The sequence below is a fragment of the Ictidomys tridecemlineatus genome, chromosome 4 (genome assembly GCF_052094955.1).
Source record: "Ictidomys tridecemlineatus isolate mIctTri1 chromosome 4, mIctTri1.hap1, whole genome shotgun sequence".
In the NCBI taxonomy this organism is placed as follows: Eukaryota; Metazoa; Chordata; class Mammalia; order Rodentia; family Sciuridae; genus Ictidomys; species Ictidomys tridecemlineatus.
The window spans coordinates 54,171,440-54,190,349 of NC_135480.1; positions in this window are offsets into that span (position 1 = coordinate 54,171,440).

Sequence of the window (18,910 nt, forward strand, 5' to 3'; positions counted from 1 at the left end):
GGGTACTTTACCCCTGACACACATCTGCAGACCTATTTACTTTTAATTTTGAGATCAGGTCCCACTAAGTTGCTGAGGTTTACCTTGAATTTATAATCCTCCTGCCTTAGCCTCCTGAGTTACTGGATTAAGGCATGTGCCACTGTTTTTTTTTTTTTTTTGTCTTTTTGATAATAGCCATTCTAATAAGCGTGATAGGGTATCCTATTATGATTTTAATTTACATTTCTCTAATGATTAGTAATGTTGAACATTTTTTTCAGATTTCTCTTGGTCAGTTGTGTTTCTACTGAGAATACAGTAATGTTTCTGTCACACTCTACCATCAAATTTTATGTCGTTTTCTGTTGTAACACAAGAAAAGGGATGACATGCATTGGGTCATGGAAAAAGGTCAAGAGCGGTTCTAGAATCATAACAACTGGGTCTATTGAGCTTTGGAGCAGACCATGCTAGCCTTAGGTTTTCTTTTTTTGTTTTGTTTTATAAATTAGGTATATATGACAGCATTTTAATTCATTGTACACAACTGTAGCACAACATTTCTATGGTTGTAGCCATTGTAGCGTCACACCATATGTGCATTCATACATGTACCTAGGGTAATGATGTCCATCTCATTCCACCATCTTTCCTACCCCATGCCCCCTCCTCACCTCTGCCTCCCCTTTGGCCCATCAAATTCTTCCATTTTTCCTTTCAGAGAGAACATTCAGCCTTTGGTTTTTGGGGATTGGCTTACTTCACTTAGCATGATATTCTCTAACTGCACTCATTTGCCTACACATATCATAATTTTATTCTCTTTTAATGCTGAGTTATATTTCATTAGGTATATATATCATAGTTTCTCTATCCATTCATCTATTGATGGGCATCCAGGCTGTTCCCACAGTTTAGCTATTGTGAATTGTGCTGCTATAAACATTGATGTGGCTGTGTCTCTATAATATGCTGATTTTAAGTCTTTTGGGTATAGACCTAGGAGAAGGATAGCTGGTTCAAATGGTGGTTCTCTTCCAAGTTTTCTAAGGAATCTCCATACTGCTTTCCAGATTGGTTGCACCAATTTGCAGGCCCATCAGCAGTGTATGAGTGTATCTTTTCCCCTACATCCTCATCAACATTTATTGTGGTCTGTATTCAGCACACAGGGCAGTTTCTGGTACAGCCACTGTTCTATGTGGTTTACATGAATTAACCCACAAGTCTGTTTTACAGATAGGGAAATTGAGTGACCAGAGGCTAAGTAGGTACCCAAGGTGTCCCGGCTGTTCACTTCTAGAGCTGTGATTTGGACTTATGAGGTCTGGCTCCAGAGTCCTTGCCCACCAACCACCAAGCAAGTGACTCCAGGAGAGCAGAGTAAAAAGGGGGTGAAGTTGGAGCATGGGGTCAGTGCCTGAGATGGGTGCTGCCAGTAATGGAAAGGAGCCCTGACTGGTGAATCCCAGAGGGCAGACCACATTTAGGTCCCTTGAGAATAGTGATCCTGGACATGGAGGGCCATTCAATTGATGGAAAATCCCTTTTTTCTTCATATCTACTCCTACCAAAAATGAAGGTGGAGATGGATATCTGACTGTAGTTTCAAAAACCATTAAAGAGATCTCATCAACAATCATCTGAAACCTTGTGGATAATATCTGAATATTGTGTAGTATTACTTTCAGTTGGGCATCAAAAAGCATCTACACAAGGCTTTAACTGGATTCCATATCTTGGTGTGCTGAAATTGCTTCTCACAGCTCTTAAAAGAATGAGTTATGTAAGGCTTATTATTAAGGCAAGAACTCTACCACAGAATCACATCCACCTCTGTAAAACTTATCTCAAACAAACAAGCAAAGAAAGCCAGACACAGAATTTCTTTTTAACTCTTCTTTGTTTATTCATTGATTGTATGAACTAATTTTTCTAAATAATACTTCTGTAAAAAAGTTCTTAAGAAAGTCCAAATATCAATGATAAAGTCCCTGCTTTTGAAGAATTTGAATTTTATTAAATGGAAGATTACTAAGTTAATACTGTTTTATATTTTTTGACCTTTTTGATAAGTAAAAGACTTGCATCAGCAAGGTGTTTATTGAATTACAATAAGAAATCAGGTTCCATGAATTCTATATGTGTATGTGTATGCATTCACATGTACCCAAGTATATCCTGAGATTTCATGCATTAGTGATGTTATTTGAGGGGACAGAAATGATCACTAATAAATTTTAGAATTTCATGTCATTCTGATGAATGAAAAGTGCTTCTACATTTCCTCCATAATAGATTAATCTTGCCATTTCCTCATACTCCTCTCTGCAGTGCTTCTTAGTTTCAGTCGCTGAGGTAGACACTCTTAGTTGCCTTCTTTATGTCCATTCTCCCTTTTCTTTAATGACAAAGCCCCTATTTCTAAGGGCAGTAGTATATCCAGTAAAGAATCAATTTTCTATTTTCCCTTATAGACAAGGGTGCCTGTGATGTGGTTCTTATATGTAGGTGGACCTCCTTGGGTGGGGCTTTTGTGAAACTCTTGTTAAATCAAGTTTTCGAGACAAAGAAGTCTCTGACATAAAGGGTTTATTGAGCTGTTAAAGAGGCTAGCCAAAGATGAAAGGATTGGTCCTGGGACAAGTTCCAGAAGCTACCAGCAGCATGTCAAGAGGGCAGACAGAAAAATGTCTCTAGGATGTTTCGTATGATATTTTGGGGAGAAAAAACATTAATGTTTATAAATTAATGTACAGTGAACCTCTGGTGAACCTACAAGAAGTGGGGGGAGTCCTGGGAGAGGAGGTTCATCCACAATCAGAAGTTTTTGCTGGTTCTGGTTTGGTTGATTCTAGTAGCAGAATGTGCATGGCTTTGATGACTTACTCATCTTCAGCATTCAGGAAAAGAAGGTGGAGTTTTTTTTTTTCTTATTCTTTATTCTTGTTGATTTAGCTTGAACCTGTGAATTAAAATGACATTGTTTTACTTCGTTCCTCCCTCCATTCTTTGACCTGTAACTTCATTGAGGACATCTTGGAATTCTTCTCTTATCACTCTTTAAATAGGAGAGTAACTTTTTTAACAAGGACTTTGTTTTTTTTTTTTCTTTCCTGTATTAGTTGACTTAACCTACTCTACTTGTCTACCTGAAAGGAGCCAGGATGCCAGAGGCAGATCAACTGGCTTGCCACAAAAGTCACAAGAATGACAGGAAAAGCCAGGTTTTAAAGAGCCTGAGTGGAAACCTAGAGGATCCTGGTTCTGTGATGGCTTGTGCCATGTCCCTCAAAAGCCTGTTTCTTTACTGATTGTTACTTGAGATATATAAACCTTGTCTTTGTCTAGTCCACTCTTTGCTAGGGTTTCTTCTATAGCAAAACCCAACCCAAACTGATATTGTTACCAATGAGTGTAAATTTGTGAAAATTTACATGGAGTGGATTATTTGGTGTTTATATCCAAATATACTTAAGCTTAAAGTTAAAAAAAAATTTAAAGTATGCTTTTCTGCTTAAATCTGAAAGAGAAATTATGGAACTGCATTTGACAAAGAAAATAAAGTCCTAGGAATTAAAGAGTTATGGTTTTCTTCCAGAAAATCCAGGCAAATAGCAACCAGTACTTTAGACAAATTTAAAGGTATTGTAATCTTCCCACTAAAGATGGAGTAGATGTGACAGATAAAAGCAAGCCTGAAATAGAAAATAAATCTCATTCATGGCTTCATTTCAAATATAAAAGTTGATACTTTTTTAAAAAAAATCAGAAGGCAATAAATATATGCTGCTTAGAGAAAATATGCACAAGAAAAAAGTGTCACTTCAAATTTCATCATGAAAAACTGCACATCATCAACATTTTTTTGAGTTCCTTTATGAGTATTTTTCCATGTAGATATTTGTCATTGTTTTTATACAACTTGGGTCACATGACCACTCAAGTATGTATTTTATGTTTCATTTAAGTGAGTACCTTGCATATTGTGTATGTTATCACAAAGTTTTCATAAACATAATTTTTCATCACAACATGAGAAATAGTTTACTTGCCTATTTCTTATTTTTAGATTTTTAAGATGTTTTGAGTAGGGCCTAGTGGGGAGGTTCTTCAGGTTAAGGAGGGCTTGCCCTCAAAGATGATAGCAGGCCCCTGTCCCTTCCTCTTTCTCTGTTTTATCACATTCAGCCATGAGGTGATTCTATCTGCCACATGCTCCCACCAGGCTGTTCTGGCCTTACCATAGGACCAAGAACAAGGCCTTGATTTGTAATCTAGGAGCCAAATAACTGTGAACCAAAATAAATTTTTCTTCTTTATAAAAAATGTTTTAAATTTTTCCAATAATTAAAATTGCTGCAATTACATGCATGGTATTTTTTGGGCAGTATTTAAAATTATTTCCTTTAGGCTAGGTTTAAGAAAAGAAATGATTGTATCCAAGATTTACACATTGTAGGTTCCTGATACATGTTGTTAACTTGCCAATAAGGAAGATTGTATTAGTTGACTTACTCTATATCAGTATTCTAGAGTGGCTGCTTTACTGGATGTGATCCTGTATTATTTACCTGTTTTTTTTTTCCACTGGGGATAGAACCTGGAGTGGGGGTTTTACTAGTGAGCTGCATCCCTAAGCCTTTTCATTTTTGAGAGGGTCTCACTAAATTGCTGAGGCTGGTCTTGAACTTGTGATCCTCCTGCCTCAGCCTCTTGAGTGGCTGGGATTACAAGTGTGTGCCACCACACCTGACTGTATTATTTGTTCTTAAAGAAAATATTGCTCTTTGTATATTTTAAAAAATACTTTTATACTGCATTACCTTGCTTTTAATTTATTATTTAAAATCTTTATTGATAGTCTTAAATTATAAAAGTAAACTTATCATAAAATTTGGCATGAATATAGAAGTGAAAGAGCTGTTTCTCTCAACATCAGCCTCTAATGCAATCAGCTTTTAAAAATTTAAATGTGCGCAAGTTTTAATTTTATCTTATAGAAGTGCTATTTTGTAGAATGTAGGCAGAAAGTAAGAGTAGTTACTAACAGGTGGTTGAGATGCAAATGAACCTAAGAGTATGTGAAGATAGAGATGTGAAATCTCTACCTTCATAGTTAGATAAGAAAGGTGTGAACCTTAATCCTCTCCCAAATTGATGTTCTTATAAAAAGAAGAGGATATTAAGACACAGAAACACTTAGACTGAGAAATGGCCACTTGCATGCCAACAAGACAGCCCTCAGAAGAAATAAAACCTACAGACACCTTGATATTGGACTTTCATCTTCTAGAACTATGAGAAATATTTCTGTTGTTTAAGTCACCCAGTTTGTAGTATTTTGCTATAGAAATCCTAGCACATTAATACAGACTTGTGAAACCTGGGTCAAATGCTGCATCCTGCTTCTTCATGCAAGGAAATTTTCAAATTTCTTTAAAGCCCCTCAATTAGTTCCTTGATAAAATGTCACAGCCCTGCCCTTGCCCTTGCATGTTTACATGGGATCTTGGAGATGTGACTGAGATGACCAGAAGGGATAAGAGGCATACTTACTTTGAAGGCTCCAAGGAGGCATTGTGCTACGCTGTTTTTTTTTTCTGTCTTTGTTGTGGCAGCCCCAGTTTTCTCTGATTCTGCCATTATCTTAGAAGCCTGCTGAGACAAAGCTGTTACTTTACTTGGTATTCAGTTTGGGGCTGTGTCAAGTTCACTAATTTTCAAGGTCTCTGCTGGGGAAATCCCAGCACTGACTTATAAAGATTGCCACACTTTTTCCTTAGTTACCTAAAGAGGAATGTTTTTTTTTTTTTCCAGTATATGAGATGTTGAGATAATCTGGAACTGATTCATAAAGTAGCAGAAGGCTCCACCCAAATCTTCACAGTTATGTGTCTAATCTTCAAGGAAAGAAAGCAAACAACTACCCTAAGATGCCATTTGGAAGATCATAGCCAACAAAAGAGAGCAGGTTCTATAAGGCTCATCTCCTCAGGTCTTCAGAAGGACCCCATATGCAAATGAGAATTTCAGAGAAATGCTCTATGCCTGTGGCCATAGTCAATGAATGATATTCTTGCAAATGTTCAGAGAAAATAAATGGAAACTCCTAAGAGGACCCAATGGAATTCTTGGGACAGGTTGCATTATATGTCCAATTAACCCTGCCGCAGTGAAGCTATGAGATACCAGAGATGGCAAAAGCCCAGTTCCTCTAAGTCTCAAATGAGTCACAGTGCCAGAGGCAGTCCTGGGGCGCCCAACTCTGAGGGAACAGCAAGATTACTGTTTCTTAATTCCATGTCATTAATTAGGGCTGTTTAATTTCTTAGCAGAGTCTGAAGTACATCAACATCTTGTGTACTTCTACAAATTACTATTAAATGGGATCGTTATGAGTTGAATTGTCTTCCTCAAATTCCTGTATTGAGTCCTAATTCCCAGTACTTTATAATGTGACCTTATTTGGAGATAAGATTTTTTACAGAGGCAATCCACTTAAAGTAAGATCATTAGGGTGGGCCCTCATCCAATATACTTGTGTCCTTATAAAAAGGGGAAATTTGGACACAGAGACACTCATAGAGGGAAGATGACATGGACAGACTAAGGAGAAGCCAAGAAGGAGGTCTTGAATGGATTCTTCCTTCACAGTTCTCAAAAGGAACCAACCCTGCCCATACTTAGATTTTTGAACTTCCAGCCTCCAGAACTGTGAGTTAAAATTTTTCTTTTGCTTGAGCTACCCAGTCTGTGGGACTTTGCTATAACAGCACTAGGAAATCAACACATGGGTACTTTTTAGAGATAGTTAAGCCAATATAGTCTCATTGATATGTACTATTCATTAAAAGAGACTGGTATAAACCTCATGATTCAAAGCCAACTAATTAGTGCAGATATGATTAGTGTAGACATAGATGACATCATTTTATTTGTTGTGAACTTAAAATAATGTGCTGGCACAATTTAGTACAATTTTCTTTATTTTTAGGATTCATTATTTTCTCTTGAGGCTGTATCTAGGCTTTGATCTCTCACTCCCTGAGTTTGCCTAAAAAGAGAGCTGTTTCAATTGGAAAATTCAAGTTTTCTTCTACTGTATGAAAAATTTCCTCAAATATATCTGTCAGTTTCTATTCTGATTATTCTGATATGATGAAATGCCTATAATTCTTAAAATGTAGCTCTCTTGCTGGTCTAGAATGATGACATAGCTCCCTGTCTTGCCAAATAACCTTCTTTGGGAGGAGCCCCATTACAAGCATAAGTGTGTTTTGCCACTGATCTACTCCCTATCTCAGCTTCTCTGCCCTTATAGCTGATTAATCCAGAAAAGCAACCTGATTAAACTCATCAGCAACCTGATTCTTGGTAGTATCCTAGAAATAAAATCCACAAACTCTTACCACTGAAGATCTACCCCTAGATATTCCTTCTTTCTATTCTCTGTTAACTCACTGGGCTTAACAAGTTAAAGCAGGGTGCATTTACTCTTATGAAGGGAAAATATCAATATTAAATTACTTTTACATGCCAGGTACTATGCCAGGTTCTGGGAATGCAAAGATAAGCAAGATAATATAATGAGAGAGACAACTAAGCAAATAAACATGTGATAGAACATATTTGTAATTGTAATAACTGTCATAAAAGAAAAGTAGAGAATACCTTGGGGTTATAACAGGAAGACCTTATCTATGCTGGAGGGCACAGAAAAGGAACAGAAAAACACTAGTAAGGACTCTCTGGTAAAACAACGTTTAAACTGATTCTTAAAGGCCAGTTGAAATCAGCCAGGCCAACTGTGGAGGCTAGGATAGTCCAACTGGATGGAACAATATGTTTGAAGGCCTGAATGGGAAAGAGCTTGATGTCATTTCAGGAAAGGGAGACTATAGACAGAGAGGGAGGGAGGAGCGGAATAAAACAGTAAGCAGTAGCCACACCATGCAAAGCCTCCTAACCACAATAAAAGCTATGAACTTCACCTACTAGCAATAGGTGGCCAGTGAAATGTTTAATACCAAGGAGCGACACAGCCATACTTGTATTTTTTAAAAAATATTTATTTGTTAGTTGTAGTTGGATGCAATACCTTTATTTATTTATTTCTATGTGGTGCTGAGGATCAAAGCCAGGGCCTCGAATGTGCTAGACAAGCACTCTACCACTGAGCCACAACCCCAGCCCCATATTTGTATTTTTTTTAAACTGATTTTATTTTTAAATACACGACAGAGGAATGCATTACAATTCTTATTACACATATAGAGCACTTTTTTTCACATCTTTGTTTGTATATAAAGTATGTTTGCACCAATTCATGTCTTTATACATGTACTTTGGATAGTGATGTCCATCACATTCCACCATCATGGCTAACCCCCTGCCCCCTCTCTTCCCTTCCCATCCCTCTGTCATATCTAGAGTTCATCTATTCCCCCCATGCTCCCTCTCCTTACCCCATTATGGGTCAGTTACCTTATATCAGAGAAAACATTCAGCATTTGTTTTTTTGTGGATTGGCTAACTTCACTTAGCATTATTTTCTACAACACCATCCATTTACCTATAAATGCCATGATTTTATTCTCTTTTATTGCTGAGTAATATTCCATTGTGTATATATGCCATATTTTTTCAATCCGTTCATCTACTGAGGGGCATCTAGGTTGGTTCCACAGTTTAGCTATTGTGAATTGTGCTGCTATCAACATTGGTGTGGCTGTGTCCCTGTAGTATGCTGTTTGTAAGTCCTTTGGGTATGGATGGAGGAGAGGAATAGCTGGGTCAAATTAGAGAAATGCAAATCAAAACTACTCTAAGATATCATCTCACTCCAGTCAGAATGGCAGCTATTATGAAGACAAATAACAATAAATGTTGGTGAGGATGTGGGGAAAAAGGTACACTCATACATTGCTGGTGGGACTGCACATTGGTGCAGCCAATATGGAAAGCAGTATGGAGACTCCTTGGAAAACTGGGAATGGAATTTTTAAAAATCATTCTGGCTGTTAAGTAGATAATGCTGGGAAGGAAGCAAGAGTGACAATAGGCAAGGAAGAGTTAATGGCTGAGGGCCCAGTGAGAAGGATGTGGCTTGGGCTTGGTTGGTGGCAGTGGAAATGGATGTTTCCTCCCTTATTTAAGAAACCAAACTGATAGAACCTGGTTATGGATAATATCTGTGAAGGGGGGTGAGTAACAGATGTCAGAGATTAGCCCACATTTCTGGTTGGAGCAAAGACAGAGGCTCCATTTGTTGAACTATGGAAGGGAAGATTGGGATGGGAGCTGAAATTCAGTTTTGAGTGAATCAGGTTTAAGATGCTTGTGTAAAATTAAAATAAGTAAGGATAGCTGGGTCTCTGTCAGGCTTAGAAAATAAGTCTGAATTGTGGGAATAGTCACAAAGCAACACCTAGAGAGAGATGCATGTTCCAGGGGGGTCTTTATAAGCTGGAGACTGAAGTGTGTTTGAAGTCCAAAGAAAAAATTCAGTAGAGGAGAAAGATTGAATCAACGTGGCTGACCCAGGACTTGAGTTGATACGGTGTCATACATCCTAACTGGCATGAGTTCCTACTGCCATCTGGTGGCTCAGGAGTATAATTAATATACTCTATGCTGAAAGTCCAGGGTACTAACCTTGTTCATGGTTCACCAACATTTATCTCTGAAGAACTCATATAAAGTAATAGAATCAATCACATCAGTCCTGGGAAAAACAAAATTGGGTAGGTGGCAAATGCAGCTGCAAACTTAATGCCTCTAATAGGTGTACGTGTGTTTTATGTTAGGCTTAACACAGTGGAAGGTTAAGGTGCCTCCTTAATCCTTCCCCCTTTTTCTAGCTCCTTTCCAATATTGCTCTCTTTTTTCACCACCACTATCACTGCCACTACCACCACCACTACCACCACAACCATTATTATCAACACCATCACCATCACTACCACTTTCACCACCACCACCACCACCACCACCATCACTTCACCTCCACCACCAGTGTGTTGAGTGTTGTAATTACCACCACCACTATCACTTCACCTCTACCACTTCCATTACCACTACCAATTTTATTAAAACCACCACTACTACCATTAACATCATCAACACCACCACCACCATCATTAGAAACTTCACTACCATCACTACCACCACTTTCACCACCACCTCCAGTGCCATCACCACCACTACCACCACTACTACCACTTTCATCACTACAGCCACCACCATCACCACCACTATTATCACTTTCACCACTATAACCATCATTTTTACCGATCACTACACTTTCATCATTACTACAACTACCATCATCACCTTCTGTCACAGTCTGGCTGGGCACAAATTACCTGGAGGTCACGAGCCACTTGTAGATTCAAGCAGGAACGAACTTTATTTTTGAACCCATGAGAATGTTACCCACACAAACTCTCCAGGAACTCCGCAAGAGCTCAACCATCACCATCCTAATGGCTTACTGGTGCCACCTCTCAACCACTCCCCCTGGCAGAACGCCAGGCACCATCCGGACTAGGCTGCAGCTCTCAACAACCTTCACCATCACCACCACCACCACTTTCACTAAAACAACCACTACCAATACCATCACAACTAGCATCATCAGCACCTTTGCGGCCACCACCATCACCACCCCTATTACCTTAACTGCCTCCACTATTACCACACCACCACCACATTTAACACCAGCCCCACAATACTTTTGTCACCACCACTACCACCATCACCTTTATCACTACCACCATTACCTTCACCACCACTACCACCACCATTGCCACCACTTTCACTACCACCATCACCTTCACCACCAACACCATCATCTTAACCACCACCACCATCACCTTCATCACTACCACCATTACCTTCACCACCACTACCACCACCATTGCCACCACTTTCACCACCATCACCACTACCACCACTACTATCACCTTCACCACCACCACCATCATCTTAACCACCACCACAACACTTTCACCACCACCACCACCACCACCATTTCCACCTTTACCACCACCACCACCATCCCTTTCATCACCACCACCACCACTACCACCACCACTATCACCACTTCCCCTTCTATCTTAACCACCACCTCCTTCAAAAACAGCATCAGCATCATCAACACCTTCACTGTCATCACCTTCACCACCACCATCACCTTCATCACCATTACTACCACCACCACCACCACCACCATTATCTTCCCTACCACAATCACTCTTTCACCACCACATTCACCACCATCACCACCAAAATTTTCATCTACCTCTAATGCCACTTTCACCCCCCACTATCACCTTTACCACCACCACCACCTTCACCATCATCACCACTGTCAATCATCATCATCACCATAGTCATTACTTCTTACACATTATACATTCACATTAATGGATTAAATATGATATCTCATTTGAGTATGTCTTCTTAAGTTCAAAATCATCCTCACCACCATCACCACCATCAGTCATCATCATCACCATAGTAATTACTTCTTACAAATTCACAATAATGGATTAAGTCTGTTATGTCATTTGAGTATGTATTCATAAGTTCAAAATCATTTATTGAATATCTGTCTTATGCCTGTGGCTGTGCTAGATGTCAGGCACAAAGACCAAACATATCCATTCATTTCTAGGAGCTTTTATTGAATAAAGTGATAAATGTAGTGAACTATGCAGTGTGTTGAGTGTTGTAATTATCATTAATACCTTTGAAACTTTATAAATAGGCCACTTAAGACTAAGAGTCCCAGAAGGCACTCTATATAGTAGAGACAATAGTGAATCATAGTTTGTAAGATTAATAATAGTTAGTTATGGGAAAATAAGAAAGAGGCCTTTACATCTAGGGTAAAGTGAATATTGAAAAATCATGAGACATTTAAAATTCTTTGAGTAGAATTGTGTGACAGCTGAGTATAATACTTGAAGGGTGGCAGAAAATAAGGCTAGACCACAAACAACTTTATGACCTAAGCAAAGGAACTTAAACTTATTATTATTTTTGTGTTCTGGAGTTTGAATTCAGAAGTATTCCACCACTAAGCCACATCCCCAGCTCTATTTTGTATTTTATTTAGAGACAGGGTCTCACTGAGTTGCTTAGTGCCTTGCCATTGCTGAGGCTGGCTTTGAACTCACAGTCCTCTTGTCTCAGCCTCTTGAGCTACTGGGATTACAGATATGAGCAACCTCACCTGGTTAATTTAAATTTATTATTATTATTATTATTATTATTATTATTATTATTATTATTATGTAGTACTGGGGATTTTGAACCCAGGGCCTCACGCATGCTAGGTAAGTGCACTACCAGTGAACTACATTCACAACCCTAAACTCAATTTTTATGGGTATGGGGAGTCATTGGAAGATACTGCACAGGGAAGAAATAACGTATAATTTACATTTTAATAACAGTTGGTACACATTAGACACTACATACTCTGCTAAACCCCTTTATGTGGACAAACTCATTTTAATCTCACAGAGGCATGACATACCACCAGATCATCCTATGTCTTCCTGCAACTCTACTGGCATCAAGAGCATGTCAATGATGTGCACAATTTGGGCACAAAATACAATTGCTTTGGGGAAGCAAATAAGGGCAATTCTTTCCAGAATGTTCATGATTTCCCCATCCTTTGATTTCTCAGCCAGGCCTTTGGGAAGGGAAACCTGTATATTCAATTGCCAATGAAAATTCATTCAATTTCTGCTATTACTGCTGTCAAATATGACTTGGTTTTTCTAGCACTAAAACCTTTGCCAATAAATGCTATGAATTTATAAAATTTGCCAATTTACTGAATTTGAAGTCATTGTTTCAAAATAAAATTATAGCAAAACTGGTTTTGGTGTTAGGTTTCTAGATGGGATATTTCTGTTTTTCTGATTATCAGCAAGAACAGGGAATATCATTCTTGATTTATTAAATTTAAATTTTTTTGAGAGAGAGAGAGAGAGAGAGAGAGAGAGAGAGAGAGAGAGAGAGAGAATTTTAATATTTATATTTTAGTTCTCGGCGGACACAGCATCTTTGTTTGTATGTGGTGCTGAGGATCGAACCCAGGCGGCAAGCATGCCAGGTGAGCGCACTACCACTTGAGCCACATCCCCAGCCCCCTTGATTTCTTTATAAAGCCATCTCAGCAGGAGGCTGGAATTCCTTGTAGGTCAGGATGGATCAAAGCACTGGACATTTGAAGAGCCCAGCAGAGACACTCACATCTTAATAACTGCAAACTTGTCCTGGGTCTATTGCTTTGTTCCATACTTCATTCAGATAAAGCTTTTCAATGACTGTCTTTTATTGAATTTTTGCTTTAGTGTTTCTCAAAGTTGGTTTGAGGACCCATTGGAGATCCTAAAACTCGTTGGGGTTTTATAAGGTCAAAATTATTTTCATAATAGTACTAAAATATTATTTGCTTTATTCTTTTCATTCACTCAGGAACGTAGAGTTTTCTAGAAGGTACATAATGCGTATCTCACAAGAGATTCTCACATTTTCTTTTTCTCCCATTGGTGACGGAGAGGCAGCCTATGGACACAGCCTTAGTCCCATCACAAGAGATTGAATGCAAACACAAACACGAGAATTCAGCTCTGTTCTAAAGCACGTATTAAAGAGGTTCACCAAAAATGTAAAACAATGGCATTCTTCTAATATTTTTGAAAATATTATTTTCCACCAAAATGTTTATTTCTAGTAACATGTAATGGGATTAATATTATTTTAAATAAGTTAATAAATGAATATTTTAAAATGTCTTTGACTTAATTTCTAACATAGTAAATACCAATTGCTAAATCTGTATTTAAAGAGCTTCTTGGGATTCTCTAAATTTTAAGAGTGTAAAGGCATCTGGAGACTGAAAAGTCTAAGAATATTAGTTTAGAGAATTCACTGTGTAAGACATTTCTCAGTGACATTAAGAGGAAGGATACTTGTCTTAGTTTGCTTGTGCCCCTTCTCTTGCCCTGAAAGAAAACAGAGGCAGCAAAAAATGCGTATGTTTACAGGTCCCTGGTCTCCTGGTGTCAACATTCCTCTCTGTGTAGTTGGTCTGTTTCCTTGGTAACTAAACTGTAGCTGCCACCTGTGGCCTATTAGCAACCTCCCTTGACTGGTGGGAATCCACAGGGCAATGACCTTCTGGAAATAATTAGGGAACTTGGTAAGGAAGTTTCCTGAAGCAGGAAATTGGTTCCTTTGGAACTTGTTAAACATTAAACTCCACAGCCAAGGTCATGAAAACATTTACTGAAATTAGTAATAGTGTTCAGGTCTTCTGGGATCAGTTACCAAGGGTAAATAGTGTCAGAAACCAGTGTTTATTCTTAAAGATTTAGGTGACAGCTTTAAGCTATGATGAGGGAACAATTATGTTAAAATGACTCCTGGGTTTCTAAGGAAGCCACACTTTAAAGTCTCTCCCTGGAGCTGACATTGGCTTTGAGTAGGGGTGTGAGATGTAAGTGAAGTTTACTTTAAATCCAGATGTTCCTTTCATCAGGTCTCTTTTGCCATGGTAGACTTCAGTAATAGTTACAAAGCTGAATAGTTACAAAGCTGAACCTGGAGAAGTTGGCCAGACTGTAGATAATCAAAGCCAACAGGGAATTTCTGACAATTTGATTAGTCTCAGTTAAAAGCAATAGAATTTTTCCTGGATAACACTTTGAGGCCTTTGAAGACTTGTCCAACACAAGCACATGAATCTAGACACGACAAATCCATAAGCAAAATCCACTATATTTTTCCTGAAAACAAAAATACAGAGGAAAAGAACGAGAGGCAGAGTCCAGATGTCCCCTCCTTGTGACACATTCTGCACCTGACAGGTAGACTCCCCACTCAGGGATGGAGCTTCTGGGCCCCAGTTCTGTCTCAGGCCATACCCAGGCTCTCACAGAGTGGCTTGTCTGAAAGAGTGGTGGTGCTATTTTCTCCTCCTTCTTTTTTAAAAATGTTTTTTAGTTATAAACAGATGCAATATCTTTATTTTTTGTTTATCCATTTTTATGTGGTGCTGAGGGTCGAACCTAGTGCCTCACATGTGCAAGGCAAGCGCTCTGCCACTGAGCCACAACCCCAGTGCCCATTTCCTCCTCCTCCTGAATGTCATTTAATTACTTATAGATGGTCTGAAATGCAAAAAGTTTTAGTTCTACTTGAAATATCAACAAATTGCATTCAGAAGAGCATGAGCAGATGGGGAAAACATTTCAATGTGAAACTTTTGTAAGAAAAGAAGAAAAATACAGAAACATAAAATATAATGAATATTTGCTATGCACTGGGCACTTTGCTGAGCACTTTGTACTCTCATTTAGAGCTTGTTCCAATCTGGTAGTTTAGCCACTACTATCACTTTCATTTTAAGTCCTAGGTAGCATACAAAAGGCTCTGTGGCGGAAGGAAAGAAGTCCAAGACAAAGACTCATTTTACTCATGCCTCGCTGTGGAGAACTCATATACATCATCCAAGGCTAAGTGGATAAGTGGAAATTTATTCCAAGTCCCTGGTTTTTGACTATTATCTATGCTTACCATGTCCCATTTACTTCTTCATTCAACTAATGTGTCCTAGAGTGTCACTCATGCTAGACCAGAAATAAGAAGCCAAAATAGATATTGTTTCTACCCATATGGGCTTCTGGTACAGCGAAGTAAACATAGATAAGATAATCATATAAATCAGCATACAAGCCAAGAGAAGTGTTTGAAAAAATATATCATGTATGTATGTATCTATCATCTTTCTGTCTAGAGTTAGCCTTGAAAACTCAAGAAAGACATCTCTAAAAAAGTGATATTTACATTAAAATCTGAAGTTTGAGTAGGTGTTAAGCAAGGAGTTCATGGAGAATAGATGGAAGAGAGAGTCTTACATAGTATACAAAAGGCTCTGCGGCAGAAAGAATGAAGTCCTAGGCAAAGAAGATGAGGCCCAGTGTGTGATATGTGATTTGAGAGGTGTTAGGAGCAGATATGTCCAAACTTAGCATTTCACTAAAAAAGCTGTAGGAAAGGCTGCATTACCATATTTTGATTTTTTGTTTGTTTTGAATTTTGGGGCCTGTTTTTCTTGTGTAAAAAATATCTCAAGTAAAGAGGATAGAGAATAGTGTAATGAACATTCATGTAACCAGTACCAAATTAAAGAAAGCACTTTATATCAGTCAATGCTTTTGAATAATGTGGCTTCAATGACATTTGAAGTCCTTTGTTTGACACTGAAAAGTTTTAAACCAGGACAGATGTGAACAGATTTTCATTCTGAAAAGATCATAGAAAAGTAGCAGGGTAGACAGTGAACAGAAGGAAAACCGCATGAATGTGGGGTCCAACTGGCTAGCTTCTGAGGCTGTCCAGGTGGGCAGCGAGATGGGCTGCGTTCGGGAGGTGAGAGAGGAGATGGGCAGAAGAGACGGATGGGGGAGATATTAGGATGAATTGTCATGACTGTTAATGATGGTTTGATTAAGGAGAGTAAAATTGTGGAATGGGCTAAAGATATCTCCTGAAATAATCTATCATGAAATGAAGCAGTATTTCTAGAAGGGGAAATTATCTTAAAGATTAAAAAAAAAAAGAAAAACCATATAAAAATTGAAACATAATAAGGACATTGTTGAGAACAATACAGGTTACACTGACTGGATTGTCTAGAAGAAAACTTCCAACTAGCCTGCCATCTGTGGGTCATAGATGTGCTGAGATGTCTAGAATTTTCATGTCTATTGCCTCCAGGTACAAGTAAAAAAAATGTTTAGACCATTATACCATGCATACATTATTATTTTCCAAGTATTCCATGATGTGTAAAAAACTGGTAAGTGTTGCTATATAACAGTGTAGAAAATAATCCCCTTCATTAAGATCTTAATCATAGCATTATATTGAACCTAGCAAATTATTTTTATCTATAGTTATGTATCATTTTCATCATTCTAATTTTGTTTTTTCCTCTCTCTTCTACATGTTTACATGTTTTATTTTCATTTTTTAAAGAAAAAATTGTTTTCTCCCTTGGGTGGTCTTCTCTAGGATATGCCAGTTATCAATCACTTCAGAGTTAGAATTTTTTTCCTTTAAAATCAAGTGTATTGATTTTCTGTAATTCACTTATTTCATGACATTTAAAAAAAACATTTATTTTTTAGTTGTAGTTGGACACAATACCTTTGTTTTATTTATTTATTTTTATGTGGTGCTTAGGATTGAACCCAGAGCTTGCACATGCTAAGTGAGTGCTCTACCGCTGAGCCACAACCCTACCTCCATGACATTCTTTTTATTAATTTATTTGTACCCCTTTTTACCTCATCATTAGTAACACTTTTGTAGCCTCTTTGATTGATTGTTTCATTTTATTAATCATTCTCATTTAAAAATAATGTTTGCTTGCCTAGCTTGGTTTGATTCCCAGCACTGAAAAAAATTAAAGTTGAGGATGCAAATTTTCTTCAATTTACCCCATTGGACAAATAGTGACAATGCAACACCTTCATTTGATGATAGTGACTCATTTATAATTATGTCATGAAAGGAAAGGTATGTTATAAAATGTAAGCAGGGCTTGGTGACACATTCCTGTAATGCCAGTGGCTTGAGAGGCTGAGACAGGAGGATCATGAGTTCAAAGCCAGCCTCAGCCATGATGAGGCACTAAGCAACTCAGTGAGATCCTGTCTCTAAATAAAACACAAAATAGGGCTGGAGATATGGCTCCTGGCTGAGTGCCTCTGAGTTCAATCTCTGGTACCCAAAACAACAACAAAAATCTCAAAAAAAAATGTTAATCAGGAAAGTATTTATTTCTAAGTGCTTAGAACATTTTTTCCCTACTTTTTATTACCGATTTCAGTTTTAATCTCCTTGGTAAAAAACAAAACAAAACAAAACTGTCTCCATATGACTTCTACTTCTTTTTTTGTCATGTTTGGTTATTTCTTTTAGATCAAGTGTGTGTCTATTCTGTAATTTCTTTCATGTGCAAATGTGAACAGTGAGGTGGGGACTTTTCCTCTCTGCCTGCTTTGCTCCCAGGGTCTTGTCCCAATATGCACCACAATAGGGGCAAATTATCTTCTTTTTGGAATTTGGTGTTAGGATCACCCAGTGGGGCATTTCCCAAATTAGCATATCATCCTCTGCAGGGGCCATTAGTCCCAACATCCTTCCAATTTTAGACTATGTGCTGCTGAAACAGCACTGATTCCAATCATTTAAGATTTACTGAGATCTTCTTGTTAGTCAAATAGATGATAGAGTTATGTGTCATAAGCATTTGGAAAGCATATACTACCCCAGAGATCTAAAGTGAAACTCATGCCCAGATACACACAGAAATCCAAGTTTCTGCTTCATCAAAAAGTCCATGGATCAATTCACAAGATCATCTGCTTGCTGCCACCTGCTGGCCCAACAGGAGCTCAGACGCCTCCATCTCACTGTTGACCTCTGACCATCTGCTCCTCTGGGCCTCATCTCAGGTTGTTGCCATTGTGGAGAGGCCTGGCTACTGCTGGAACCTGGAACATCTGGGCCCGTTCAAAACAAAAATGTGTTCACGTGGAGAGATTCAAGAATTGTTAGATAGAATTGCTAAAACACCATTTGACAGGTCATGAGACTTTAGGGGGGGAAAGTAAAAAATAATACATGATTTATGACTGTAAGATAGAAACAGCCAGTTTATGGAAATGCTATTCCCAATAGTTTTTTTTTAAGTTGATTTTTGGGGGGCTTCACAAAAATCATCAGCAAATACAAATAACTTTGTTTCTTTTCAATATGATAGTCTCTTGAGTCTGATGGCTAAAACTTTATAATTTTTCTATATCAGAAGAGCCCAACTGAGATTTGGGTG